Source organism: Muscardinus avellanarius (genome assembly GCF_963383645.1).
Source record: "Muscardinus avellanarius genome assembly, chromosome: 14".
NCBI lineage: Eukaryota > Metazoa > Chordata > Mammalia > Rodentia > Gliridae > Muscardinus > Muscardinus avellanarius.
The window spans coordinates 48,496,529-48,503,207 of record NC_137800.1 but is presented as its reverse complement, the minus strand read 5'-3'; positions in this window follow the sequence as shown (position 1 = coordinate 48,503,207).

Genomic DNA, 6,679 nt, shown 5'->3' with positions numbered 1-6,679 from the left:
TTCAGTCATTCCTTCGGGTCTAGGTCAATGAATGAAGGACCTGTAAGCCAGGGAGATGAGGAAGACTGTGTTGGGTCTTGTGCATGCATAGGCAATGAACCCTGGTTTGCCGAGACCAGTGGAGCAGGCAAATTCAAGAGTGAAAGTGATGGAAGCTGCCTGGGGCTTCCTGATCCAGTCCTCTGTGGCACCAGCTATATGCCATGCCCTTGGACTCCATTAGCTGTCTCAAGAGCCTTCCAGGAAACTGCTTTTTGCTTAAACTAGTTTTTTTTCCCCCTCATGACCCAAAAAAGCCTTGACTAGGAAAAAGGGTAGCCATGGGAAATGCATGACTTAACCACACAATTAACATTGAAAAAGAAATGCAAATGGATGCAGTCATTAAGAATACATTAATGTTGGGCATGGTGGCACATACCTACAGCCCAGCTACTCAGGAGGCTGAGGCAGGGGGACAGCAAATTTGAGCAGCCTAGGCAGCTTAGGCTCTGTCTCATAATAAAAAATAAAAAGAGCTAGGGATATAGCTTAGTAGTTGAGCACCCCTGGGTTTAATCCCAGTAAACACACGCGTGCACGCATTTACACACACACACACACACACACACACACACACACACACACACACACACACACAGAGTTATCTTCATGAAAAAGAGGTTAGTCTTTTGAAAGCATACAGGATGGCTGAGAAAGGGCTGAAGGCTGAGGCTCTGGCAATTCACTTCCCTGTCCTCTGTCTGGCATCTCTGGGTTGTGCTGTAAAAGACTGTAGCAGACAGAATCTGCAGCAGTTAAAGGAAAGAGTCTGCTTTTGAAAGTGGTAATTCATAAAATGATAGCATATCAACATTTCATTTCAACATTTTATTTTTTTATTTTGGTACTGGGGATTGAACTCAAGGGTATTCTACCTCTGAGATAAACCCTAAGCCCATTTTATTTATTTAATTAAATTATTCTTTGTGGTACTGGGAATTGAACCCAGAAACATTCGACCTCTGAGCTATACACTCAGCCCAATTTTATTTATTTAGAAACAAGGTCTCATTAGGTTGATAAAATCTAAGTAGCTGAGGCTGTCTTTGAACTTGTGATCCTGCTCTGTCAACCAAGTACGAGGATTATGAGGCTAATAATATGCCCAGCTCTATGTTTTTGTTTTGGGTATTGGAGATTGAACCAGGGGGCATTCTACCTTCAAGTTATACCCCCTACCCTATTTTTTACTCTTTATTTGGAAACAGGGTTTCATTAATTTGCAGAGGGCCTAAGTAGCTGAGGCTGGCCATAAAACTGTGATCCTCCTGTCTCAGCCTCCCAAGTACTGGGATTATAAGTGTGCACCACCACACCTGGTTTATTTTTTGTTTTGAAATAGAGTCTTACTAGGTTTCTGAGAGTCTTGCTATGTTTGGGCAGCAAGATTTCAAACCGGAGATCCTCCTGTCTCAACATCCCAAGTACTGGAACCACTATTATACCATTATATATGTGAACCACTACATCTGGCTAACTATTTTTAATTTTTTTTCTTGTGGAACTGGGAATTGAACCCAGGAACATTCTATCTCTTAGCTACATCCCCTATCTCTTATTTTTTTTTATTCTTTATTTGAAACAGGGTCTCACTAATTTGCAGAGGGCTTTACTAAGTAGCGGAGGCTGGCCATGAACCTGTAATTCTTCTGTCTCAGCCTCCCGAATACTAGGATTACAAGTGTGTGCCACCACACCTGATTTTATTTATTTATTTTGGTGGTACTGGGATTCCTGGAAACCCTTCTACCTCCGGGCTACACTCCCAGACCTATTTTTATATTTTTATTTGGAAACAGGGTCTCTTAAGCCAGAGAGGCTGGCTTCGAACCTGCGCGATCCTCCTGTCTCCGCCTCCCAAGCGTGGGGATACAAGCGTGCGCCACCATGCCCAGCTATTTGTTTATTTTTAAATTTAAAACAGAAACAAAAATAAAATATTGGCCCATTACTCCTTTATTGTCAGGTAAACCCTTTCCTTGCTTGTGGGCCTGCTGATGTGCACTGCTTACAGGACATCTATTAACACAGGAGTGTTTTAAGTTTCTGTTTCAGTGGAGCAGGGACTTGAGACATCTGTGCAGCGAAATTAGAGCAAAGGTCTGAGTTTTGGTCCTCCCCTCCTCTACCCAAACTCTCACAGAGTTTTTGCTCACACATAATTTCATAACATTTTAAGAAAAAAATAACACCTCTTCATCAGGTCTTTCCCAAACACTCAACTAATTTTCATAGAGATTACAGGTCTCTTCACACTCTTGTTTGATTTGGGTAATGCCGAATTAAATTAAGTAATTACAAAGTATAACTTGCATACACAAGGTTGGGAACAAACACAATTAACTTTTGAAAAGCATCGGCTGGGGAGAGACATGGTCATCCCACTGGGCCATAGGCTACGTACTGGTTGTTAAAACGTGGTGGGCCTTGAGTGTCAGGCAGTATTTTCTACACAGAGCAGAGACTGGCTCAAAGGTCTGTACCACACAGGTAGCAGAAGGAAAGGTGAGTTGGTTTAGGTGGAAAATCTAATTTCAGGCATTTGGAACCACTCACACTCATACAAAGGTAAGAAGTGTTCAAGCCCTCTAGAGGAGAATGTTAACAATGAAGATTTGGCCAAATCTTTGAGCCTTTGCTCAGTCTCTAGTGAGACTACTTATTCTTCTCATGGGAGGACAAAGTTCTTGTGTCTGCCTTTGGACGTGTTGACATGAGCCTGGTTTCAGCTAATGCTCTAAAATATTTAAATATATCACCACTTGAAAGAGGCAGGAAGAAAATTGTTCTGTTTATGTGTAGTGAAGACTGAAGTGTGCTTAAAATGGGTTAGATTACTAAGGTTAGTAAAAGTCTCCAAGAGCACCCATCTGCTATCTAGTAGGAGAAACTATCCTGCCTCCTGTGTCCTCTTGCCATACAACAGCAGGGCCACGTAGGGATAAAGCTTTCAGATGAAAGCATCTGAGAGATCTTCCTTTGCCTTCCTTAGTGGGCGAACTGCCACTGCGATCTAGGAACTAGCCCCCTGAATGGTAAAAGTGGTGGTGTTTGAGGATGGGACATGCAATTAAAAGTGTTTCTTCCTTGTCTACCTCTTAAACTGTCTACACTGAAATTAGATTACTTTTATTAGTAAACAAAACCAAAAACTAGCTGGGCAGGGTGGTGCATGTTTGTGATTCCAATACTTGGGATTTTAAGATGGGAGGACCACAGGCTCGCATCAGCAACTTAGTGAGACCTTGTTTCAAAATAAGAAGTCACAAGGATTGGAGGTATAGGTAGAATCCTCCTGGGTTCAATACCTAATACTACATCTACAAAAAACCAAAAACCAAAACCAAACCAGACTAAAACTAAAATGGAAAAACTAAACTTCACTGCAAATTGCCCCAGATTTAATTTATAATCCTAAACAGATCCAATTTAGTTTTAGACAGAAGGCCCAAGGTCTCAGCATGAGGGTTCTTTGTTTGAATAATTCTTAATCAATTCACTAGAAAGATCAAGCAATTCTTTTAAAAATATTCCTACTGGCTGGCTGTGGTGGTGCATACCTGTGATCTTTGTACTTGGGAAGCTGAGACAGGAGGATCACAGGTTCAAGGACAGCCTCAGTAAGTAGTGAGACTCATGAACTGGGCTGGGGGGGGGGCGGTAGCTCGAAAGTAGAATGCCTGTGGATTCAATTTCCAGTACTCCCCTACCCCCGCACACAAAATTCCTATTGTAGCTAGGTACAGGGGTACACACCTATACTTCCAGTACTTAGGAGACAGAGATAGGATTGCAGGTTTTAAAGTCTGTGTACTGCAATTTAGAGAGATCCTGTTTCAAAATAAAAAATTAAAAAGGACTGGAGGTATAGCTCAGAAGTAGAACACCACAGGGTTCAATTTTCAGTGCCATAAGAATAAATGAATAAATAAAAATAAATGTATAGCCAGGCATGGTGGTGCATGTTTGTAATCCCAGCATGTGGGAGGCTGAGACAGAAGGATTGCGGTTCACGCAGTCTCAGCTACTAGTAAGGCCCTCTGCAACACAGTGAGACCCTGTTTCAAAATAAAGAATAAAAAATAGGGCAGGGGGTGTAGCTTGGAAATCAAATGCCCCTGGGTTTCATTCCCAGACCCGCAACCCCCCCCAAAAAAAATGCACATCTGTAATCCCAGTACTTGAGAGGCTGAGAGGAGGATTGCAGGTTGGCCAGCTTCAGCAATTTAGGGAGACCCTTAGCAACTTAGTGAGACCTTGTTTCAAAATAAATAAAATAGGACTGAGGGTGCAGTTTAGAGATAGAATGCCACTGGTTTTGATATCTAATACCTCAGAAAAATTAACTCAGCCAGGCATGGTGGTGTATGTTTGTAATCCCAGCACTTGGGAGGCTGAGACAGGAGGATGGTGCAAGTTTGAAGCCAGACTCAGCTACTTAGTGAGGCCCTCAGTAACTTAGTGAGACCCTGTTTCCAAATAAAATGTGAAGAAAAAAAAAGGTCTGGGAGCGTGGCCTGGGGATAGAAAGCCCCTGGGTTCCATTCCCAGCACCCCCCCCCCACACACACACATTAACTCAAAATCTCAGTTTTATTGTCCTCAGAAACCCAGGAATAATGTACCAGTATTGGGAATGGCTTAGAAGATTTGGGAAAGTTCTGATTATTAATAGATATATTTCAAAAATAATTGTGTCAAAATGGCAGACCTGGAGTGAGAAAGACTTAGTTTTGATTTTAGTCAGGAAGCAAACAGCTATTGAAATTTAAATTAACCTAGCTAAAGGTAATTAGCAAGTCTATAGGAGAGGGGAACTAGGACTTCCTTATCCTCATTCTAAAGACAGGTTTACATAATTATATAATAATTGGATAATCTAGCTAGGATGGGAGGAGGGATTGACCTTTGTGAAAGACACCTTGGTGGGGAGGAGGTACCTTACAGGGTAAGGGGAGGAACCTTACAGGGACGTTTACTACAGAATTATATAAACAAGATGGAGGTCATGGGTATAAAAAGTCTGGTCCACATGTTATATCTTTGGTGAATTCACTCGAATCGCCCCCCACCCCCACGTGCCATTTCTGAATGGCATGGGGCTGTAACTGTCTTCTTTATTTCTATCTTTTTAATAAACTTCTTTAAATCTTCAGCAAGAGTCTGGGCTAATGTGTATTTACCCTTAGCTCAGGATGAGAACCTGCACTTTTTCTGTTTTTTGTTGCGGCTTGAGGGAAATTGTGTCCGGGACCCTAAGACCCTAACAGGGGTCCCCGGGGACAGTTTCCCCAAAACCATAACATCATCTTCACAAAACTGCAACAATAACATTAACTAAATGGTCATTTACTTGTCATCTAGTAAGTCACCATCTTTTTAAAATTTATAGTATGAGCCAGGCATGGTGGCGCATGCTTGTAATCCCAGTGCTTGGGATGCTGAGACAGGAGGATTGTGCAGATTTGAAGCCAGCCTCAGCTACTTAGTGAGACCCTGTTTCCAAATGAAATGTAAAAATAGGTCTGGGAGTATAGCCCAGAGGTAGAAAAGCCCCTGGATTCCATGCCCCGTACCAATAAATAAATAAGTAAATAAATAAATAAATAAATAAATAAATAAATAAAATTTATAGTATACTGAAGTCATCCTTCCTTGATTTATTTTGCTTTACTGAAAAGAATATATATGATATATATTATTTTTTTTCCATAAAAAAAAGGTGAAGGCTGGGCATGGTGGCACATGCCTGTAATATCAGTACTTGGGAGGCTGAAACAGGATCACAGGCTTGAAGGCAGCCTCAGCAATTCAAATTTTTTGCAACCTAGAGACTTTATTTCAAAATAGAAAAAAATAAAAAGGGCTGGTAGTATAGCTCAGAGGTAGAATGCCCCTGGATTCAATTCCTTGTATCCAAACCAAACCAATCAACCAAACAAAAAACTTACGAAAGGAAAAATAAAGCCCATACTGAGGTCTACATTTATTCAATAGCTGCTGAAATTTTACCTGATATTTTGTTTTATATTTGTGGTTCTGGGATGGAACCCAGCGGCATTTTACCTCTGAGCTACACCCCCAGCCCTATTTTTTTTTTTTCATTTTGAAACAAGTTGTCGTTAAGTTGCAGAGAGCCTCACTAAGTAGCTGAAGCTGGTGGAGAGCCTGTGATCTTCTTGTCTCAGCCTCCCAAGTACTGGGATTACAAGTGTGTGCCACCACGCCCAGCTACTTATTTATTTATATATTTATTTACTTAATTTTTGGCACTGCAGATTGAACCCAGGGGCATTCTACTTCTGAGGTACACCCCTAGCCCTATTTTTTATTCTTTATTTTGAAACAGGGTCTTACTAAATTGTGGAGGGCTTTACTAAGTAGCTGAGGCTGTCTGCAAACCTGCATTCCTCCTGACTCAGCTTCCTAAATACTAGGATTACAAGAGTGCACCACCACACCCAGTTTACCTGACATTTTAAATAGCTACAAATCCACAAGAGAAAAAGGTAAGTAAATACATTAACTTTAATATATTATACAAATTAATAATAGAAATTAAGACAGCTATTTGGTAAAGATTAATATAAGTAGCCAAACTGAAGTATACTTCTTAAAAGTCTTATCAACCAGCAGT